Consider the following 25004-nt stretch of genomic DNA (forward strand, 5'->3'; position numbering starts at 1 on the left):
ATGGGCGTGGCCCAATGCACTCGACTGATTAGAATACATTTTTGAAATATTTTTTTTTAAAATGCTTGTAAAAGGAATAGCATAACTTTTAATAAAAGTGAAAATAAACAGAAATGTTCACAAAAAGTTGCTCTTCTTGTTGGTGTACTTGGTTTTAGCGAATTTCAAGGAACAATCCAGATTATCCAGCATCATTCAAACACGACCGCTTATTAGGCTTAAAATGGGCATATTTCCTCTAATATAAAAAAGGGGTATAAGAAGGGACTGAAAATTCCAAAAACAATATTGAGAAATCAGAGATCGCTATTTGGAGCATCGTTTGTATTTTTATTTTTGTATTTTAATAAATAGCTTTTCTTCGAAAAGTAACAGGTAACAAGTAACAAGTAGCAAATTGAACAATTATTGTATTATAAAATTCAATTGAAATTTGAAGCATTTAACTTGGTTCATTCGAGATAAATGAACTTTGCTTCAAAATATTTGTTTGTTTTTGATCATGAAAATCAGACCTTTCTTCAGTATTTATGATTTTAAAATTTTCATGAAATTTGATTATTTGGTTTGAAATTGGAAATTTAAAAGCAAAAAAAATCAAAGGTTTGTTACACAGTCTTGGATTTATTTAGATTTTTTTCCATGTACATTTATGCAGTCAAAAAAAAATTGAATGTCCAATCACAATCGCTGACTTTTTACCTCAATTTTAAATACCAGCAACTTTAATTTTTTCATGAAATATTGTAGCTTAAGCTATCAAGTGATTTCAAATGTAGAAGGTCCTACATTTACAAAAGGGAAAAGGAATGAAAAAGATTTGGTTATTGATTCTTTTTTTGGTTTCATTTTTTTATAAGACTTTTATAGACAGTGATGGAAACTTTTGAAAATATATTATAGGGTATTTCAAAAAGTTAATTCTTTAGTAGTCTTCAAACTATAAGTTTGAGTGAAGTATTTGCATAATTGAAAAAAAAAAAGATTTAAGTTAAGATCATTAGAATGTTCAACGATAAAGTTAATCAACTTACAAATTAAAACTTATTCTTACCGCGCTTCGAAACAACATTTCTCCGCTAAAATTCCTCTTCCCGGTGAGAAAGTGCAATAATTCTCAAATCCTCAAGACTTCGATGCTGCGGTTCTCGACCTTCAAGACGGTGTGCACACTAATTTCAAGGGCCAGAAGCTTTAGCTCTCAAGAAAGCCAAGTAAATCTACTACCAGCAGTGGAGAAAAACCCACCGCCGAGCAACAAGAGTCAAGACCCCGCTCAAATAAAAAACCCCTCTTGGCTTCTGCAATCCTGTTGGCTGCGTATTTCTACCAAGGGTGTCTCACCACCGAGCTTCTGGACTGTGTGCTCGGAAAATCGGAAAATCGGTTTTCGGTTGGCAAGCTTTTTAATTGCGTCTGTTTGCGTGCTTTTTTTCGGACGACGACGACGAAGGGGTTTAAATCTCGGCGAGAAGTCCTGGCGCCATTGTGTTTGTCTCTTTGCGCAAGGGGGAGTGAAAAAGGACACCCACCCTGGCAAATAATACGCGAGGCTTTGGACTTTCCAGTAGGGCGATGAGCTTTCTGGTTCTGGGGGGCGGGGAAACCTCTTCAAAGTGACCGGAGGTGAACTTTTTTTTTCGTTCTGGACAAAGATAGTAGAAAACAAAAGCGGCTTTTGTTTTCCAGTTTTGTGTTGAAAGTGGCTGCGGACGAGTTTACGGGAGGGAAAAAAATGGGAAAAATGGACAGGAAAGTTTTTCCTGGCAACCGACCGGGTGACGACCGTTCCCGGGGACCCCGAGTTGTTTGCAGATTTGAAGTGGCTAATTTGCATGGGTGAAGATGAGGCTAATGAGCACCATGCTGGAGGGCTTTTCAGAAATGGAAAAATTGTGGAAAAATGAAACTCTGGTCTTTTGCGGTGCGTTTTGTGAAAATGCGCTCAAATGAGAAAAAGTATGTTCGTTGTTTTGAATAATTGCAGAATTTGAATCAATTCATAATTAAAAACTTTGGGCTTGCATAAAAAAGTTCTATTTTAAAAGAACCTTTGAGTTTAAAAATCTAATTGAGGGCTAAAAACAAAAAAAATGGCTTGAGTATTAGATTCGAAAAGTATTTTTCATCTTCTACGTTCTTGAAAACATTTTTTATTTATTATACATTATAAAAAAAACTATTGCATAAAACAAAAATTCAAAACGAAAATTGAATTGGTACACACATAGTTTTTGTTTTTTAAGTTAAACTTCCAATTAGGCCGTCAGCCCGAAAAATCGGGGGGCAACATTTTTTTTCGAAAAAAAAAACATCACAATTTCAATGGAAATTGACGTCTAATTAACTGAAAACAATTTGAAATGCATTTTCCTGCATTCGTAATCAGATTTAGCATGATTAGCTCTTTTAAAAATTTGTTGAATTTTTGTGAATTTACTATGATCAACACCGCAAAATATTTTTTTGTCGCGAAAAAAAATTGTTTCGTCAATTCTTAGATATTCTGAAATAAATGATTGCAAAACAGGAGCTTAGGTATTTAGGAGCTTAGGTTTTTTCATAAGAGTTGTTGCATATGAAAAGGGGCAGCTTTTGGTTTGGTTGGAAATTAGGGTGGTTCACTATTAGGGTGATTTTGAAAATCGAACATTTCAGGAATATTTTTGGGAATTTTCTTGTCTTCTAGAAAGTTGTTGAGCTTGCCAATCCAAGCAACTTTGTCGAAGACACCAAAATTTTATCTCGTAATCTACGCCTTCTACCACCAAATTAATAGAAAGCATCTGAGCAAACCTTCAAAAATCAGATTTTTGAAAGTGGCAATTCAGGGTTAAGTTTTTAAGAAAAGTGGTATTCGGGGCGCCCGTGTGGATCAATCGGACCGCGCACTGGCTCACAATCCAGAGGTTGCTGGTTCGAATCCCGCGGCGGGCGCTCTAAAATTCTTTGTGTAAATATGGGTATTCGGCGCCGTCGCTCCGTGCCATACTCTAGTACACTTAGGAGCCCAGGGCGGCGAAGTCCTTGTAGTTAAAAAGGAAGACACTAGTGGTTGGTACTAGCAATGGTGGACGACAGCTATAAAGTCAACTTCGTTTTCGGTATTCGGGGCACTTTTAGAGCTCTAAAAACAAACATTTTTATTTTTTGACAAGACAAGTGATTTTAAGGTAAAAAAAGATGCAAATTTAAAACTTAAATATCTCGAAAAGGCGCAAGCCAAATTTTAAGCGCCACCCTAATAGTGAACCACCCTAATTTCCAACCAAACCAAAAGTTGCCCCTTTCCATATGCAACAACTTTTCTGAAGACACCAAAGCTCCAAAACTTCACCATTTTACGGAAAATAAATTTTCTACTTGAGAGGCAGTATTTGTAGATTCTGCTCGGTTTGTTCTAGAGGTCGTATCGAGGTGCTCCGATTTGGATGAAACTTTCAGCGTTTGTTTGTCTATGCATGAGATGAACTCATGTCAAATATGAGCCCTCTACGACAAATGGAAGTGGGGTAAAACGGGCATTGAATTTTGAGGTCCAAAACACATGAAAAATCTTAAAATTGCTCGCATTTCCGTAAAACTTCATCAATTCCAACTCTCTTAGATGCGTTCCAATGGTCTTTCGAAGCCCTTCAAAATGTGCTATAGACATCCAGGATTGGTTTAACTTTTTCTCATAGCTTTTGCATATTACTGTTAAAAATGGATTTTTTTAAAACCTTAATATCTTTTTGCAACAGCTTCCAACACCCATACTCCCATAGGTCAAAAGATAGGTAATTTCATGGACTATAAGCTTACGGTATTAACTTTTTGGCCAATCGCAGTTTTTCTCATAGTTTTACGATTTTTCTAGAACAAACTTTTTACAACGTTATTTTTTGCCCTGTAGGCCAAGAGGACGGCACTTTTTGGTCTCAATTTTGTCAAATTCGGAATCCTCGGTCAATTTCACGTAAATTAGAAGTATTGGAGTTGTAATTTTGATTTAAAAAATAATTAAATAAAACATTTTTGAAAAAAGAAATAGATCTTATTTACCCTATGATCAATACGTCAAATGCTGTATCAAGTAGGCGAAAACTTGTTAAACCCCTAATCCGACAAAATTCTAAATAATATTTTAATTAATTCTAAATGGCATTTTTTCCAATCAAATTCAAAATTCCAACACCTCAATCTAATGTAAAATTTTCTGAGGATTCCGAATTTGACAAAATTGAGACCAAAAAGTGCCGTCCTCTTGGCCTACAGGGCAAAAACTAACGTTGTAAAAAGTTTGTTCTAGAAAAATCGTAAAACTATGAGAAAAACTGCGATTGGCCAAAAAGTTAATACCGTAAGCTTATAGTCCATGAAATTACCTATCTTTTGACCTATGGGAGTATGGGTGTTGGAGGCTGTTGCAAAAAGATATTAAGGTTTTAAAAAAATCCATTTTTAACAGTAATATGCAAAAGCTATGAGAAAAAGTTAAACCAATCCTGGATGTCTATAGCACATTTTGAAGGGCTTCGAAAGACCATTGGAATGCATCTAAGAGAGTTGGAATTGATGAAGTTTTACGGAAATGCGAGCAATTTTAAGATTTTTCATGTGTTTTGGACCTCAAAATTCAATGCCCGTTTTACCCCACTTCCCTTTGTCGTAGAGGGCTCATATTTGGCATGAGTTCATCTCATGTATAGACAAACAAACCCTGAAAGTTTCATCCAAATCGGAGCACCTCGATACGACCTGTTTCACATCGGTGAAAAACTCGCTCTTAATTTTGCGATCTGGACCACTGTTCATTGCTTGTAATTAATTTTTATTGCCTTCTTTGGTCACAGTCGAGGGACATAAACTTCAAAAAATATCTGCTGTGGCCCTAATGATATCAAAACAAAAAAAATACCTTTTGCTGTTAATTTTATGCTTTTAATTTCTCTTTTCCCTTAACATAGGGTTTCTTGAAAATATTTTATGCATTTTGTGAAACGTTGGGAAAATTAATATCAAAATTTGCATTTAAAATTTTCTAAAAATGAGAAAATTTGGCATAAATACTATTGGCAAATTCTCCGCTAACTAACACTAACGGAACTAACGGAAATAATTGCCACGAACCCTCTTCGATTTCCGTAAAAGTGGAGTTTATTTTGGTCCCTGATTAAAAAATCCGAGGTCCATTTTTCCAACTTTTGATAATCGAATCATAACCAAAAACATTTTTCTTCGTTTTTTTAAATTTTCTTGTTTTAAACATCAAATTCGAGTTCTGCAACCCCGATTTAGTCCAATTTGAATATTTGATTGCCTTTTTCATTAAAAAATGCATTTTTACAATATGTTATCACCGCCATTCTGGTCAGCATCTTGGATTTAAAAATTCTAAATCTTTTTTTAGGGTAGTTTATGGGTCAAAGTTAAGCTCGACCATCAAAAATAAGGCATCGATAACAATTTTTTTGGTGATGCGATTTCCGAAGATTCGATTATTCGAAGTGAAATTTGTCAGAGGTCTTCGGATAATCGAGTCTGGACTGTAACAGAAAATGGTAGCAATTAAAAAAGCGGGTTTAATTTTATAACTAAATTTATTTCATTTTTTGTTCCCAAAAATATGGAACAGGACAACATTTTCAATGAAATTTGTTCCGATTTTCAAATTTAATAATCAACCAATTTTAATGAATAAAGATATCTTCATAAATTAATTGCATTAAAAAAAATAGAAGGGACTTCTTAAAACACCCTGGGCTTCTACACAAAAAAAAAACAGTCAAAATCTCATATAAATAGCGTGTATTTTTCTTACAGTTTTGTTTTTAAAGCAAGCTCGCTAAATTTCCTAACATTTTGTTCCGAGGCAACGATTTCAAGATACAATTTCATTCGAATTTAAATCATGGGGAAAATCATGGGAACTTTCTCTCTGGAACCCCCATTCAGCTTCCGATTCTGATGAATTGCCTCTTTAAACAAGCAGCTCAACATGCAAATCTCGCCTCCGAAGGGATTATTATGTAAGACAAAAAGAAATCCGAATTGATTGTGGTGGTACAACCCCAAAGCTAATGATGTGCATCCATCTTCCAGCAACAATTCCAAACCTAACCCCAAATTCATCACTCTTCTCGCATACTCGGAAAAATGTGACACTTTAAAAATGACGAATTTTTCTCGAAATTCAAAAGGTTGATGTCAAATTTCGATTTTTTCGCAGTGCCACCTCGGAAAAGCTCTCTCCCTCCATTCACCCACTTTGGGCGCACTAAATTTTCCATCCTCGTCAAAGTTGCTTTTCCGTTTGATCCGCTCGTTAGGGCGAGGGAGTCCTTTTCTTTTTCCGAGAGTTAAAACTATAAGCAAAAGAATAAAAAACAAAGAAGAAAGAAAAGCACAAACAGCAAAGCTCTTCCAGTCTCGATCGGAAAAGCATCTCTCCCCCCGCAAAAGATTTGCATATCTCAACATTTCTCACAACTCGTTAAGCCGAAAATGGATTTTCCACTGCTGGTTGACTACCCATAAGGGCGGGGAGAGAGACTTCCACTATTGGGGCTGGAAAGGGGTGGGGGGTGAAAAACTTCACAGATTTGGAGATTTCGAGACGCCTACATCTCGTTACAAAGATCAACCAGCGGAAAGCGATTTTTGTTGACTTGATTTTTTTTCTTTGTTTTTGATAAGGATGGTAAAATCGAAGGAAAGTTGTGCGAATCTTTAAGGATTTTCCTCTTCAACTTGGCTCTTTAAATATTACAAAGGAAAAATAATCAAAATGAAATATTCCCAGAAGAAGCTACTTCCCTCATAAACTTTTCCCCTGACCTTGGCCCATGACAACAACCATTTAGCCGAACAATGAACCGTGGGAGTCAATCTAGTTAAAAACTATTACTGTCACTTGCAGCAGAAGGCAGCAAATTTCCAACACAGCAGCCTTCATCGTAACATTATCAAGTGCTGCCAACTATTAGCAGACGATGCGCCCACACGCCCCACTGGAGGAGGAAAAACTTTCGAGTTTCATTTAATTTCCCGGGCGAAACTTTTCCGCCACCAACCAGCAGCAGCAGTGCCTTGGTTTAGGGAGGAGTTGGTTTGTGGTGCAAACTGTGCCTTGGAGAACTGGGTGGAGGGGGAAATATTATATCAGACATAATTATGTGCTGCCATGGAGACTGAAGTGGGAGTAGTGGGAAGAAGTCCAGTGTCTTGAAACGGAAATTGTTTGGTAGAATTTTGCGAAAGATTGATGAAAGTTAGAGATGAACATGAAAGGAACTTTTTATCTTTCAATTGGGATTCATATATAAGAGAATTTCGGAAAAAATACAATAATTTCAATTGATTACCATAATAAAAAAATGCCCGAAAACATTTTTATTATAGTTGACTCTCTGGCTGTAGATCTTCTCGATAACAATATTGCTTCAGCTGTCAATAATTTGTTCAGTCCCTTCAAAAAGCATGCTTTGATTTTTCGTTCTATAATTTGATACCTCCCGCTTTCGACGGTCCCTTCAATATCGACAATGAGAGAGTCATTACAGTGGACTAGATTTATGGACTTTTAGTCCACCTTTTTTTGTAATTGATTGTTTATTTGTGACGAGAGCCTGTTATCAGGTAAGGAGGTATAATTAAAAATTGCTTTCCTTTTCTTTTGCAAATCTTTAAAATATTTTGAACCATGTGTTGAAAAATATAATTTGAAAATTTTGACAAACAGTAAAATAAATCATGGTAATATTTCATCTGCGAATAGGTACAACATTTGTCAGAAAAAAATGTGTAATTTTACTTGTAAAAACAATCAAATTCACCACTATTCCTGTGTTTTGCTACTTTTTCATTCTAAGCTAGGTAATATTACACCTTCAAATTTCAAACCTCCATTTTTTACTGTGCAGTAGCCTCACTTTGACAATGTTTAATGCTTAAAAAAATCCATAAAAAATGAAAATTAGTAAACAAAATTGGAATTTAGTTTTTTGTTTTTATTAAATTACATTTTTAATGCTTTATTTAAAAAAAATCCATAAAACATTAAAATTAGTTCTAAAAATTGAAGTTTAGTTTTTGTTTTTATTTTTTAGAAATAGTTGAAAAATATATTTATGATAAATTATACTTATTGTTGGATTTGCTTGCAATATTTATTTGATTTCAGTTCGATTTGTATCGTTGAACATCTTATTTAAAAAAGTTAAAATGCTTAACTCTAAGTTCAAACTGCATCAACTCAGATCTTCTAGCACTATTCGATAAAGTTGTAGAGAATTAAATTATTACCTTTCAAAACCAGTTCTGAAAAGTTCTACTTTGGAACACTCGAATGGGTGCTGAAAAGTTGAACTTTTCAGCACTATTATCGAAGTAGTAGTTTATGCAACAAGTTGCAAAAGTGGATTTTTTCAGCACGAGTCGTACATTTATCCAACGAGGTTCACCGAGTTGGATAAATACGAAGAGTGCTGAAAAAATCAAGTTTTGCAACGAGTTCCATACAACATTTTTTGCAAATCCGAAAAACACCCATTGAGTGAAATTTTAAGTCAAATTTTCATGTATTTTGTCAATAAATCATTTAAATCAAAAAAATGTTGAAAAGTGTTACTTTTCGAAACAAGTGCTGAAAAGTTCAACTTTTCAGCACCCATTTCAGTGCTGAAAAGTGTTACTTTTCAGCATTTATTTTGAAAAGTGTTGCTATTTGATTCTGTTATTTTTGGTACAGAAAAGTAGGCTATTTCGTCGTTCAAGAATGACAGGAAAAGTAAGTAGTTTCACGACGGAATTGCAAAAACTACTATTTTTGCAATTCCGCTGTAAAACTGTCAACTTTTCCTGTCCTTCTGGAGAAACGAAACGTCCTACTTTTCCCTACCAAAAATAACAAAATGGAAAATAAATACCTTTCAATGCCATTGCTGAAAAGTTCTACTTTTCAGCACTGAAATGGGTGCTGAAAAGTTGAACTTTTCAACACTTGTATCGAAAAGTAACTTTTTTCAATCTTTCTGGTTATGGCGAGCAGTCTTGTCGAAAAAGAAAAACAAATTTTCTCTACTTTACCGCCGTGTCGGCCTTTATTTTGAGGCCGAAACGTCGGTGAAGTAGAGAAAATCTGTTTTTCTTTTTCGACAAGACTGCTCGCCAAAACCAGAAAGATTCAAAATAATCAGTCGTTGCGAACCCGGATCAAAGTAACATTTTCCAATATTTTTTGTTTTGAATGGTGAATTTACTCATCACATGGATGATTGACATAAAATTTCATTCAAAAAGCGTTTTTCGGAATTGTAAAACATTGTGTAAGCAACTTGTTGCAAATATGATTTTTTCAGCACTCGTCGTATTCATCCAACTCGATAAACCTCGTTGGATAAATGTACGACTCGTGCTGAAAAAAAAAACATCTTTTTGCAACTTGTTGCATAAACTGCTATTTTTTTCTTTCTTTTGGTTTCAAACAGTGAATTCAACTAGCACATGGATGTTTGACATAAAATTTCATTAAAAAAGCGTTTCTCGGAATTGCAAAAAATGTTGTAAGCAACTCGTTGTGAAACTTGATTTTGGTACTACTCTTACTGAAAAAATCTTCTTTTTGCAACTTGTTGCATAAACTACTATTTTGGATAAAGCGTGGACAGACTAGGTTTACTAAATATAAGAAAAACAAAAAAAACTTTTGATTTTTAAGTAAACCCTCAACTAATCAAACTTTTATCTTTTTTTTTGCAGGTATGTTAAAATTTTCTCAAGCATTAAATGATGTATTCATATGTAAGTTACAAATATACGCAAAATAATTATTTTTTTCCTGTTTTCCGTCTATCCAATAAACATATAAACAACTGCATCCAAAAAATGCTTAAAATCCTGAAAATGCTTTATCAAAAAATATAAGCATAGCAGCAACATTCCCTCAGAAAACTAGCAAAACCAGAAGACAGAAAGATCAAGTGTAGTTCGTTACACATGCCAAAGAAAAGTTGCCCAAAAACTTGCTTTTTCCAAACTTTTCCAACATAATCAACGTTAATTATGGCACAAAGCAAAGGCAGTTAATAGTTTGCTCCCAAAAGGAAACCCTGCTTGCCCAGCTTTCCCGGAAGAAAGGGACCGGGAAAGGGGAAACTTTGCAACTTTGCATGCGGTGGGCACGCGGATCAGACACGAATGATAAAGTTCCGTGTTAAGAACTGAAGCTACATCATTTCCGCGTAATGCCAGAAGTCGGTGATGTGTACAAGTTCCTCATTTGGGTTGTCTTTCTCTTGCGCTGTGGGATTTCTCGGAAATTTTGCCAAGTTTGCCATTTCGTGGGGTACTCGAATGAATAAAAAATGGCAAAGGAGTGAATTTTGTTCAAATGTGGTTTTTGCCAAACAGAATTTATATTTTTTTTGGACCTTTTCATAAGCTTCGCTAGCATTCCAGAAAAAAAGTGATGCGGTTATTTCCCGCCCCCGCATAGAACGCCAATTTGCACTCCATTTAGGGAGTTGTGGGCTAAAGACTGAAAGCTCGGGAATGATGATTTGTGTGGTTTTGTTGCCGCTCTTACTGTGTTTGTAGCAAGTTTCTCCCGGAAAGTGGAATTGTTTTCGCTACAATGTGCGCGCTGGATGGAATATATTTTGGGAAATTCCATGGAAATGCTTCATTTGTTTCTTTGTTTTGATGAGAAATGCCTCCCCGTCATGTTGGGAAATTGTTTTGCGGTCACCTAATGAAATTTATGTTTGACTTGAGGCGCAACAAAAGCTTCGGCAATGATGAATTCTTCGAATGTGTAAGTCGTGGTATAGTCACTAAACTTTCTACTTGATCACTGTGTGTTTTCTAGGAAGTTTGAAATGGGTCCTTCCCCGTAAGACTTGATGGGCATCTCGTATTTGTTCAATTCAGCTCATATGGTAGGATTTTTTCTCTTTCTAATGAGCAATTACAAAAATAACTTTCACGTCAACATAGTACGAAAGCCGCGCAAGTGCGCACCTTCACCGTGCCCTCTTATCTCGCTCATCACCCTGGTACAGAAGACTGCTGCTCACCAGTGAGTGGGTTGCATTTGAGTGTGTACCGTCAACACACGGACGTTCTTGTAGCTGGTTACCCCTCATTGGTATAAGAGGTCTACTTTGGAATTTGCTGGCCCCATTGTGGATTATGGTAGAGTCGAAGATTTATGATTCCAGATTCAAGATGAGCAATTCCCTACGAAATCGGTCTTTTTTTTAATTTTAATTTTTGTATTTTTTAATCCAGCTGAAACTTTTATTGTGCCATTTTTTTTCTTTTTAAGAAGCCATTTTGCATCATTAGTTTGTCCATATAATTTTCCATACAAATTTGGCAGCTGTCAATACAAAAATTATATATGAAAATTCAAAAATCCGTATCTTTTGAAGGAACTTTTTGATCGATTTGGTATCTTCGGCAAAGTTGAAGGTATGGATAAGGACTGCACTTAAAAAAATGATACACAGTAAAAAAATTGGTGATTTTTTATTTAACTTTTTGTCACTACAACTTGATTTAAAAAAAAAAACACTATTTTCATTTTTTTTCATTTGTTGATATGTTTTAGGCGACCCTACTGCCTACTTTTCAGAAATTTCCAGGTGCAAGAAATTTGCAGGTTGTGCAAAAAATCTTTGACCGAGTTATAAATTTTTGAATCAATACAGATTTTTTCAAAAAATCGAAATATTGGTCGCAAAAATTTTTCAACTTCATTTTTCGATGTAAAATCAAATTTGCAATCAAAAAGTACTTTAGTGAAATTTTGATAAAGTGCACCGTTTTCAAGTTATAGTAATTTTTAGGTAACTTTTTTGAAAATAGTCGCAGTTCTTCATTTTTTTTTAAATTAGTGCACATGTTTGTCCAATTTTGAAAAAAATATTTTTTAGAAGCTGAGAAAATTCTGTATATTTTGTTTTTTTTTTTAACTTTGTTGATACGACCCTTAGTTGCTGAGATATTGCCATGCAAAGATTAAAAAACAGGAAAATTGATGTTTTCCATGTCACCCAAACAAAACACCATTTTCTTATGTCGATATCTCAGCAACTAATGGTCCGATTTTCAATGTTAAAATATGAAACATTCGTGAAATTTTCCGATCTTTTCGAAAAGAATATTTTCAGTTTTAAAAAAATCAAGACTAACATTACAAAAGGGCCAAACATCCAATATTACGCCCTTTAGAAATGTTAGTCTTGATTTAAAGTTATTGAAAATATAGTTTTCGAATAGATCGGAAAATTTCACAATTGTTTCATATTTAAAATTGAAAATCGGACCATTAATTGCTGAGTGGGTTGTTTGGGTGAGACTAAGAAAACATCAATTTTAATGTTTTAAAACCTTTGCATGGCAATATCTCAGCAACTAAGGGTCGTATCAACAAAGTTAAAAAAAGCAAAATATAGAAAATTTTCTCAGCTTTTCAAAAATATTTTTTTGAAAGGTGGGCAAACATGTGCAATTATTAAAAAAAAAAACTGCGACTATTTTCAAAAAAGTTACCTAAAAATGACTACAAATTGAAAATGGTGCACTTTATCAAAATTTAACTGAAGTACTTTTTGATTGCAAATTTGATTTTACATCGAAAAATGAAGTTGAAAAATTTTTGCGACGAATATTTCGATTTTTTTTAAATCTGTATTGATTCAAAAATTCATAACTCGGTCAAAGATTTTTGCCCATTTTGGAAATTTCTGAAAATTTAGCATTTGATGTCCCCTAAAACATATCAAAAAATGAAAAAAAATAAATAAAAATAGTGTTTGTTTGAAATTCAAGCTTGTAGTGACAAAAAGTTAAATAAAAAATCACCAATTTTTTTACCGTGTTTAATTTTTTTTTCAGTGTAGTCTTTATCCATCCATCCAAATTAAAAATTTGAATGACCTAAATCTCAGAGAATTGCTCAGATTCAAGATTCAAGATTCAAGATTCAAGATTCAAGATTCAAGATTCAAGATTCAAGATTCAAGATTCAAGATTCAAGATTCAAGATTCAAGATTCAAGATTCAAGATTCAAGATTCAAGATTCAAGATTCAAGATTCAAGATTCAAGATTCAAGATTCAAGATTCAAGATTCAAGATTCAAGATTCAAGATTCAAGATTCAAGATTCAAGATTCAAGATTCAAGATTCAAGATTCAAGATTCAAGATTCAAGATTCAAGATTCAAGATTCAAGATTCAAGATTCAAGATTCAAGATTCAAGATTCAAGATTCAAGATTCAAGATTCAAGATTCAAGATTCAAGATTCAAGATTCAAGATTCAAGATTCAAGATTCAAGATTCAAGATTCAAGATTCAAGATTCAAGCTGGTTCACAATGCTCGCCTGACCCTTCTCCAGAAGTGCACTCCGTTGCGCGCCATTTGGATCATCCTAGAATGGAATCCGGTGTAGTATAGAGCTGGCAATGTTGCAACAAAACCGCAGATTCATCTCCATCAATGGGGCGCTGCACCGCATTGCTAACAGCAATACAGCCAGCCCTTTCAGAGAGTGCACAAAATAGCGTCCTTGACATCCTTCAGGAGTACGAACCAACTTCCCTCGTAGACGATTCCGATCTGGTATTTGCGGCAAGCCGGGATAAATTTTGCTCCGACCACCCGCACACTTGAGAGCTAGAAATAGCAAGGAGCAAGTGCTTGTGCATGTTTGAGGTGAGGGTTCCCCTCCCTCACCAAGAACTGTTCTTTAGTTTACATAAATAACATGTATCAACTTGATTACGCCGAGCGATGGGACCATCTCAAATGAAGTGTTGTTCGCCCGGTGTGGAGAAGCTCAAGAAACCGCACTCGTCGACACATTTGGTGCAATCCCGTTAGGCAGAGCAGCACTTGATGCACCAAATTGCACTGAACACACTAATCAACGGCGTCCTGCACCGGCAATTATCGCACGTGACTGCCGAGTTCATCTCTACTTCTAGGCCGAATGTCCTCCTGGCCGATTAAACTGTGGACACAAACGACAGAACTCTGCAATTATGCGATGCTGGCTTAGCTACTCATTTGTGGCAGGTTCCTGGGATTGCGTTGTAGTTACAGGGCAGATCTTCAGGAGGATCTGACTTAAAGGACACCATTAGACAAAATACTGCTCCTTGTGTTGCTAAAAGTTTGTGTAGTTCAAATGGGACGAAAGTCTGTCGGAGCATGGTGGCCACTCATTGCCGGTGAATTTGGCTTTGATATTTTTATATTTAAAGTTTTATTAAATAGTATTTTTAAGATAGTATAACCGTAATAGTGACTTAAGCATCTAGTTTGATGGGTGTGTATCGGAAATGATTTCTTTCCTTTGCCAATGTGGCCACCATGGTAGCCTCAATCTCATCATTGCCCAGAGAAGAAGGAAACAGTAAATATTTGATTTGCTCTGTCCGAAAATTGATTGTGGGCAAATTTGGAGAGTGTACATTGTTCGGAAACCACCAGTAACAAATTCGCCGAAACGTCTCGCTCTAACAGAGTCTGATTTCGTAGAAACTTTGGTTGCCTAATTTGCTTGATTAGTATGTAGTTGCGAAAGTTCGAAACACATTTGGAAATCATGAGCAAACATTGAACACACTTAAATTCCAAATAGCCTGCGGTGTGTTCCGTTCCCAATCAAATAATTCTCTAATCTAATCTAATCTAATCAGACCCTAGCGCAGCCAATCTTTCGAAGGGATCCTGGAGGGTGCCTTAGGTTAGATGACGCCTAGCACTCTTCTTGTCATTTATTAACATTTGTAGTGCGCCATTGCATTAGAATGCATTGAAACATCACAAGCGTTAAAGCGGCCAGGCCTACTGCGTAAAGCCGTATCGCAGAGATGACTCGTAATTGGGTTGAGTTTGAGCACTGAGTGTTCAAACAACAACACAATTCTGAATCGACAGGGGAGGAAGAAGCGTGGGGACACACCACCATACGCTCCGAGATTTTGGTTGTATTCGTTGGGAGCACCATGCTAAGAAGGTTTGGTACTCCGGGACCCTCTGGGATGGGACATTGTATTTCCACGAATGCCCTGGACACTATTTGCCGTGGTTATAGCGCCACAACTCGCTCTCTGTAACAGTATTCCTAATTCCAGTCCACGCTCACCAAGTCGTCATGGCCAAGTGGTTAGCATTTTTGCTTACCAATCAAAAGGACGGAGGATCGAACCCTGCCTCGAGCGACTTTGATTTTTCGTTCATATTCATCATTTCAAATTTATGTGTTCTTAACTTTCTCGTTGGGAGCAGATGGGAATCGAACCCAGAACCATTCGCTTTCAAAGCGAACACCGTAACCAGTCAGCCACGGCCGCTCCTCCGTTCCCAATCAAATAATTCTCACAATTAAACTCAATATCAATAAATAACCGATTATCGTGGAAACAGGAAGGATAAATTTCACCCACCCACAAACATACACACACACACACATATCACACATCATACCTGAATGAACAATCAAGTGAAAATAAATTGCTATATCATGCATTGGCCTGACACGAAACCTGTGCTGTACACACACACTCTCTCACCTTCTCGTGATGATGATCATACTGAAATCCAACCTAATAACATGCCATTAGGGGGAGAGGGGGTAATATGCACCCCCGGGGCAAAATGCACCCCCTGCTTTTCTCGGTATTTGGAAGAATTTTCCGGGGAAAAATCATAGAAATTGGAAGCTTGACATTACTAAACCATGCTGGAAAAATTTAAGCATCGCAGTATAAAAACAGCTCAAGTTATTTGCAAAACTTTAAAATGTTGTGTTTTCATCTAATTTTCTTTGCACTTTCATTATGATTTTCGGACAATATAAAAAGCATTTATTGATATTGTAAGTGTTGAGGTAAATAGTTTTTGCCATAATCTTCATTATTCTGTAGATAGATGAGTCCAAAAACATCAAAAAATGCATTTTTAATTATTTTTTTTTGCAAAAAGCGTGGTCGGGGCAAAATGCACCGCTGTGAAGCTCCTTAGTAAAAACAGCGGTGTCATCTAGTGGTGACTAGTGAAAACTGATTTTACCCGGTGCATTTTGCCCCATGTTGTGGTGCATTTTGCCCCGTTGTTGTAGTGCATTTTGCCCCAATGTTGCGGTGCATATTGCCCCGCATGGTTGTTTGAAATGAATCAAAAATGTTTTTAGAAATTTGATATTTTCGAACAATTTTGAGGTTTTTTAAGACTTTTTTCACATGGATGACGAAGAATAATAGTTGTTTTAGAACATCGAACAAAATTCTTCCACAGTAATGCTGTAATGGTTGAGAAATCACAGTTTTCCCTTAGGGGGTGCATATTACCCCCTCTCCCCCTATATGTCCTGGCTGGTCCCTTTTCCGAAACCTGCCACCTGTCTCCGGTCCTCCCCTCCTCTCGGCGCGTCCCCAAAATTGAATCATCCTCCCCCCTCCCCTTTTCGTATTAGTTGTACAACATATCCGTTTCAGCGGTGCCGGGGTTCTTCTCTATATCTCGATAAAACCTTCATCCGAGATCAAGCTCAATATTTTATTTTATTGATTTTCCGTTTGCTAGCAGGGGTTTTTTTCGTCCATCCCTGCGGGTTGGAACCTCGAACGTCGCAATCTGGGATATTTCTGAGGGAAGGGGGTCCAACTTTCTTCCCGTGACAGTTTTGGAGGAAAAAAGTATCGAGGAGGAAAAAGGAGATAAAAAAAACTCGATACATCCTTCAGGCGAGCAAGAAATTGATGCAGAGATATTCCGACGAGGACGCCAGAGCATCGTCGAGTTGTAGGTGAGGACGTTAATTTCTCGTGCTGGGAATAGGGGTTCGTTGCATAGTGAAATAAATTAAAAAAAAAAATCAATGTAAAATGTAACTGGTTATTTTGAAAACCATAAATCGGCTTGACATTGAAAAGTTGAACTTTTTTTTTTGTCAAGCAAAAAATACAATTTGAAAACAAACGAAAATATGTTTCAAAAGTTTATGTCAAAATAAGGGGATATTTAAAAAAAACCTCAAAATATCAAAACAAAACTCGATAAAATGCCCGATTCTTCGGCTCCTTTTCAAAAAAATCTTAAGTTGTTTTCAGCTTTTTGGCTGTAGTGGCAAAATAAAAGAAGGAACCCCCCAATGTTATTACATATTTGGAAAGATAATTGATTTTCCTATAAAAAAATATCATGCAGAATCAACCATATAGTACCTGTGCTTCCCCTGAAATAAAAATGTAGCGTGACGGGACAACATCCTAAAACTGGACTTTTAAAAGGAACACTACAAAAATCGCTACAGTTTTGCCAGTTTGATTTTTAAAACTTTTTCTACACATTATCACAAATTAAAAAACGAATCTTTTGCTCCTTGAACTGAACGATTTAGAGTTTTGCCAGCCATTTCTTTACGCAACCGGACAACGAAAGGAGCAGATTTATGAAAAAATTCCTCTCCCATTCAAATGCTTGCAGACCATATTTGGTCAATATTTTTGGCTTTTGAGGTAAGAAAACGCATTTAAAGCACATTGCAATTATTGAATCATAATAAAAATGAAATCTTTCATATTAAAAATCACATTGAAAATTGAAAAATTTGACATTTTAGTGTAGTCTCGCTAAGAATCGGTCAAATGGGATTTTCTTCATGAAAATAAAGAGGAACCGGAAAATGATAATTTTCTATTTTTTAAATAATACGACACTGAAAATTGACATTTTTTGCAAAACATTTTAACGGGTTAAAAGCAAAATTTTATTTGGGATGTTGCAAATTTTACTTCCTCATCTCCTTAAAATTTGTGTCAAAAACCACACCACAGTTACGTGTGAATTACGAAATTTTTGGTACCCAAAAAAGTAAAGGTCATCGGTAAAATTTTCAAGTTATCTCTGTTTTAGCGAAAAAAAAAGTTGTTTTCGTTTTCCGCGTTTTTCAGTTTTTGCGCGTGGCGCGTCGAAAAACTCAGTTTTTTTTTAATTTTCAAAAAATGATATCTTGAAATCCTGTTGTTTAAACGTTACCATTTTTACAATGTTAAGTAAAATTGTTCGAACAATCAGATACAAATATTTTCAAATATAGGCTCTTTGGTCCCGAGATCTCCAAAACAGCAATTCATTCGACCTTTACAAATATTAGCCAAGAAACCCTCACTCGAATTTTGAGTCCGATTAGAGAACTTTTTTTCGAATCGTGCTGTTTTCGATGGGAATTGCTGTTAAATGAAATAGAGCATTAAAAGGCATTTTAAAATCAGAACACTGATTGCACTGAAAATACGCCACACTTTTTAGTCAAGTGCCCAAACACTTGAATGATTCAATAAAGCCACATCTTAGATCTAATTTGTTTGTGTTTGAATTTCAATCCAATCCATTATCAAATTCAAGTGTTTTAGCGATTGACTTTTTGGTATTTTTTGACACCTTATTTTCATTCGGGTGGATCAAACTTTTCAAGTGTTTTGCTCATGAATTTGCCCCACTGTGCTGAACTATTCAAAGTGATGAGGAAAACACTTAAAATTGATCTTGTTTTGATTTGAAATGAAGTTTCGTGACAGCTTCGGCAGACTTTGCTTCGTTTCTTCATTTGTGTTTTGGCGGTCCGGTGTGTTCGTTTTTCGCAGGCTTGAATGACCGCGTGAGTTCGCTGCCGCCATGTTCCTGTCCAGTAAATTGCTTGCCCGGTTTGTGGCCGCGAAGACGAGCATCGTCACAAGGCTGTGTCCGTATGGCCAGCGGAAGGGCTCGGTCTCCCGGACCCGGAAAGAGGCCAACTTTGGCGATAGAGGTGCTTTCCGCAGATTCACCCACTTGGTGAGTGGGGAGAAAGATTTTTTTGTGGGGTTTTGTTTTGATTTTGGGATCTATTTTGTGTGATTTGCAGGAAGGATGCGATTGAGCTGCAGATGCCGTACCAGGAAGCGTTTGATGAAATTAAGGAAAACACCCGCCTGGTGCTGGAGAATCGGTGAGAAGCTGGATTCGAATGCATTCCACCCAGGGGCCAAGCAATGCGTCATTCAGATGGTCAAGGCACAGTTTGATTAGATGGAACCGACCGCGGTTCCGAATCAACAAGAAGATTCCCCGGGGGCCTCCATCTCCGCAGAAAGCGGTGGTGGCGAACAACCCGAACCTGACCAGGAGGACGATCCTGAGAGCAGGGACAACCGGAAGAAGAGACAATTCAACAACAACAAAAAACAAATTTCCATTTTTGACAAGCAAAGTTGATAGAAAATAAAAGCTGTCAAATTAATTTTATGACGCAACTTCTTCTATTTTTAACAAACCGAAATCCTTTTCTATTTCACACAAACATGGATTGATTATAGAAGGAAACACCATTTAAAACCGATAGATATAATGTAGTTTTTCATGTGACACAACACATCAAATTCAAGTGTTGTGCTATTGAATTGACAGCATCTTAAGGTGCCCAAAATTCAAGTGTTTTGCGATTGATTTTTGAGTGCTCTGTACAGCAGGGCCAGATCATGTGTAGAACACTTCGTTAAGCTGTGTAAGTTTTGCTCAGTGTGGGAAAAGACGGGACACTCCTTACAATATATATAAAATCATTTTTTTTTGAAAATTTTGAAGGTTAATTAACTGTTAAAAAATGTATGACATTTTGTGATACTTCTGATTTTTTTTAAATTATACATGAAATTTTAGAATGATGTTTTCTTTCTACTTTCTTTGTAAACATTTTTTACTGGTTGAAAATTGCAGGATAAACGATTTTCGACGTTTCTTTTTTGATAAACACAAAAAACTTTCACCTAAATTGTGCCTACTCTAGCTTTAAAAGTATATTTTTTTTGAAAAGCCTTGGGCCATCCAAATTTTATTTTAAATTTAAAAGGGGCCCCCCTTCGCCAAAAAATCAGGGAGCAAAAAGTTTAATTATTGACTGAAATTTAAATGTTCATTGAAAAAATCAACGCTTATTCATGGTTTTTGTTTTTTCAAATAAAGACTTTTTAATCCTTCAATTAGTTTTGAATTTTTCGGACCACAGATCGGAAAAAGACGTTGAATTTCAAGGAAAAAAAATCAATAAATTCATAGATATTTTGTAAAATTTTGACTGTAGTATCGTATCTGTAATGATGTTTGATTTTGAATGATGTTTACAGCATTTTCTGATATATTTTGTTTTGAAATTCTGAAAATCAGGCTTGAAATTTAGTTTTTTTATGCCCCACTCGACCTCGATCAGTTATCGTTATCGTTATTTGTAAAATTTTATCGTCGATAATCTTATCGCCGATAATGGACGATAATTCATTTTTTAAATCTTTCTAAAATCGATTAATTCTACCAAATCATGTTAAATTTTTTATGTTTTCACTAAGAATATAATTTTTGGAAATCTTACAGTTCAGTTTTAAAGTATAAATATGTACTAAAATTGTTCAAATATATTGCATATTTTGAAAATTTGAATATTTTTTTCGAAAACAACGGCAATTTGTGATTTTTTTTGTATTTTCAAAAAAAAAAAAACTCTAATAAAGTGAAAAAGCATGGCAAATTTTGCTTTGTTTGATACCCATTTTGCAAATTATGAAAATTTGAGTACTTTCGAAAAAATACTGCATTTTGTGAACAATATGAGTACATATTTTATCGTTATCGTTATCGAGCCTCAATTATTTTATTGTTAACAACCTTGACAAAAACATTAAATAAAATTTGTATCAGCCTCAACAGTTCTAAAACGTTGTTAAGACAATTCCAAACAAATTTAGAAAATAAAATAATATGATTATTGACTAAAATTGAAATTTTTATTAACAAAAAAAAACATCATTTATGCATTTAAATCAAATAAAGCGAGTTTCACTTCAAATATCCTTTTTCAAAGGGTATTTTCCAAAATTTTCAAATATATTGTATTCAACTCGTTGCATAACTTAATTTTCTTAGCACTCGTCGTATTTATCTAACTCGGTAAACTTTGTTAGATAAATGTACGACTCGTGTTGAAAAAAATCGCTATTTGGCAAACTTGTTGCATGCTACTATTTTCAGTTTATTTTGATTCTTCAAAAAGCAATTAAAAAAAAACTCTTATTTTAGGTTTAGGTTTAGGATCTTAGTCATCATAAAAAAAAAATTGTTGTGGTTTGACCGTGTTTTTCTACATAACAGGAAAAGTAAGTAGTTTCACAATGGAATCTTAAAAAAAGAAAAGAGTTTAGATTTTAATCACATTAAAATGCTTGGAATAAAATAAAATGAAACAATAGTAGTTTGGTTTCTAGACGAGCAAAAGTTACAAATATAATCCCTCATAAGGCTTTGATATCTTTTTCCGAAAAATGGGTTTCAAAAAGGATTTTAATTGATACCTTTTTATTTCTATCGAAATTCGTTCGAATAATGATCCCATTTGAATGTAATCGCTCACTGTTCCATTTTTCCAACACAAAAAACCGTAATCAGATAGGACTACTCTTCGTGTCAGTCAGGTTGATCCGGGCCAATCCTTGATCCTTTCTGTTCAAAAGCAAAAAAAAAGTAGCCCAAAACCCGCTGATGTCACAAATTTTGCAGCGTCGATTTTTCCCACTTTCTTTCCCGAAAAAACGAAAAGATAAATCTTTTCCTCTCAAACCATTCCAATTTCCATTTGCTTCGCCTTAGTTGGACAAAGGACGACGGATTGTCCCTTCCGGAATTGCCGACGTCGGCCGTGTTCTAGTCGTCGTCGTTGTCGTCGTCTATTGCTTTCTTGATTACAGATCTTTTTTCACTCTCGTCTGCGTTGTAGAGAATCCTTTGTCTGGGTTTCAAATTCTTCCATACATTCTAGCCGGGAGAATTTATCGCCACCATCGGAAACAAAATCCAAACTAGAAGAAAGGAGAAAACCTTAGGGGAACGTCCGGAAATTTTTGGTGAAGAAACAAATTTATGTGACCTCCCTCGGTGGCAAGTTGCACCAGATGCAGATTATTTTTGCCTCCAAAGTCGTCGTTTGAAAACTGCAGCAAAGTTTATCCTTTTTTTCGAGCAACTCTTTCCTGATACTAGGAGAAGAGTACGGACCTCGGGGGAGCACTTTTTCAAGAGACTTAGTGGTGAATTAGGCAGATTAATCTTTGAGGTGGGGCTTTCGGGGCGAACAACAAAGATCAAACTGTGAGTGATAGTGCTGAGGGGGGCATAAGAATAGCTGAGATATTTTAGCATTAGAAGGTAATTGATGGGGTCATAAAGCAAACTGTAGGGAAATTGGTTCCTTTAATCACTGAGATACTTAAAGATATTTGATAAGTTTATTCTAGCTTCACATGAAAAATAGTTTTATTTTAATTAACTTTTGAAGATTCTAAAAAACAAAGTCTACAGAAAAACAAGCCATGAAATTTAAAATATTAACTCCAAGTTGTGAACCTACTTAAAAGCCAAGCACCGTCATTTCAAATTCACACGTCCACCAAAAGCTTTTAAGCCTCTAATTATCACCTTTTTGCGCAAATCTTGCCTCAAAGAACTCCGCCACTCAGCGATGTCAAACTGGGTGCGGCCCTCAGGCCACCGAAGAAAATGCACACTGCTGGGTTGGCGGTTGATTGCTTCTCCTTCCGGGGATGGTCCATTTCAGCCTCGATGAGCACCAGAAATTACATCTTCACCGTCCGTCGCCGGTCGGTCGTCCATCATCCGCCAACTGGCCTAGAGCAGCGGAGCTGGGCGCGAAATTGAAGTGCAAAAAATATGCTCACGTAATTAAGATTAATTCCCTGCAGCACTGGCTGGCACCACCACCACCAGCAGTAGCACAATTCACACGGGATGAGCATCTTCGCCAGTCGGTCAGGACAACGGAGGGAAGAGCCTTGACCTCCACCGACCGTCGACGTCTTGATTCACCTCGAGCTGGATGTGGACCACGATGGATCGGTAACTATGCGATGGGATCCATTGAAAAGTGCAAAAGAATCAACTAAAGAAACTTAAGAAACTAAAGAAACTAAAGAAACTAAAGAAACTAAAGAAACTAAAGAAACTAAAGAAACTAAAGAAACTAAAGAAACTAAAGAAACTAAAGAAACTAAAGAAACTAAAGAAACTAAAGAAACTAAAGAAACTAAAGAAACTAAAGAAACTAGAGAAACTAAAGAAACTAAAGAAACTAAAGAAACTAAAGAAACTAAAGAAACTAAAGAAACTAAAGAAACTAAAGAAACTAAAGAAACTAAAGAAACTAAAGAAACTAAAGAAACTAAAGAAACTAAAGAAACTAAAGAAACTAAAGAAACTAAAGACACTAAAGAAACTAAAGAAACTAAAGAAACTAAAAAGTTGCAAAAATATGATGCGATTCTCTCTGGAACTTACCTCTCATAAATCAGTAGCTAGCGAGCCGGCAAACAGGTTTTTCCCCCAGCAGTGCAGTGCGCTTTTTCCTCGACCCTTCTTGGAGGCCGAGGTGCAGCACCTGAGGCCAGCCCAGCTCGGTCGACCTTCTTCAACCGACCGAGATAAGAGATAGAGCGCTGGCCATGAAAACGACGAGTCGTGACTTGCAGAACTTGTTTACATGATTACGAACATGACGTTGTAGGGGGAGAAGAACCCCTGAAGATGGCCACATTTAGAACTTTAATTATGGTCTCGCAAAATTACGTTACGGCTTCCTGCTGTGGTGAAAGGAAAGAGTCCCACACGTGGACCAACCAGCAGCCCAAAGGCCATTAGTCGTTTGTCGATGTTGCTCCTGCTTCTTGTTGTGATCTGTTTTTCTCTCCGTGGTGTCATCGAACTAGTACGGAATGATTCTCTGAAGAAAAACTCAATTTTAAAAAAGATGTTTAGTTCACATTAACGTAAATTTGGCAGTACCGGGGAAAAAATTGTAGAACAGAGAAACAGAAGAAAAAAAGAACAGAAGAACAGAAGAACAGAAGAACAGAAGAACAGAAGAACAGAAGAACAGAAGAACAGAAGAACAGAAGAACAAAAAAAAAGAAGACCAATATATCAGAATATAAAATACTAAAATACTAAAATACTAAAATACTAAAATACTAAAATACTAAAATACTAAAATACTAAAATACTAAAATATTAAAATACTAAAATACTGAAATACTAAAATACTAAAATACTAAAATACTAAAATACTAAAATACTAAAATACTAAAATACTAAAATACTAAAATACTAAAATACTAAAATACTAAAATACTAAAATACTAAAATACTAAAATACTAAAATACTAAAATACTAAAATACTAAAATACTAAAATACTAAAATACTAAAATACTAAAATACTAAAATACTAAAATACTAAAATACTAAAATACTAAAATACTAAAATACTAAAATACTAAAATACTAAAATACTAAAATACTAAAATACTAAAATACTAAAATACTAAAATACTAAAATACTAAAATACTAAAATACTAAAATACTAAAATACTAAAATACTAAAATACTAAAATACTAAAATACTAAAATACTAAAATACTAAAATACAAAAATACTAAAATACTAAAATACTAAAATACTAAAATACTAAAATACTAAAATACTAAAATACTAAAATACTAAAATACTAACATACTAAAATACTAAAATACTGGAATAATAAAATACTAAAATACTAAAATACTAAAATACTAAAATACTGGAATAATAAAATACTAAAATACTAAAATACTAAAATACTAAAATACTAAAATACTAAAATACTAAAATACTAAAATACTAAAATACTAAAATACTAAAATACTAAAATACTAAAATACTAAAATACTAAAATACTAAAATACTAAAATACTAAAATACTAAAATAATAAAATACTAAAATACTAAAATACTAAAATACTAAAATACTAAAATACTAAAATACTAAAATACTAAAATACTAAAATACTTAAATACTTAAATACTTAAATACTTAAATACTAAAATACTAAAATACTAAAATACTAAAATACTAAAATACTAAAATACTGA

At 35.0% G+C, this 25004-nt stretch overlaps 2 long non-coding RNA genes across 3 annotated transcripts in view; one reads left to right on the forward strand and one right to left on the reverse strand.

The window, feature by feature from the left end:
* Positions 1-25004, reverse strand: part of LOC128092777 (uncharacterized) — a 67465-nt gene that overhangs the window by 29364 nt on the left and 13097 nt on the right. The gene's annotated exons all lie outside the window — the stretch shown is intronic.
* On the forward strand, positions 18286-19286 carry LOC120428184 (uncharacterized). Of its 2 annotated transcripts, none has more exons than XR_005607051.2 (2): positions 18286-18833; positions 18904-19286. It is a non-coding gene; the product is annotated as an uncharacterized LOC120428184 (long non-coding RNA). The 2 variants fall into 2 exon arrangements; XR_005607050.2 differs by having other exon boundaries at positions 18286-18807.

The sequence above is a fragment of the Culex pipiens genome, chromosome 2 (genome assembly GCF_016801865.2).
Source record: "Culex pipiens pallens isolate TS chromosome 2, TS_CPP_V2, whole genome shotgun sequence".
NCBI lineage: Eukaryota > Metazoa > Arthropoda > Insecta > Diptera > Culicidae > Culex > Culex pipiens.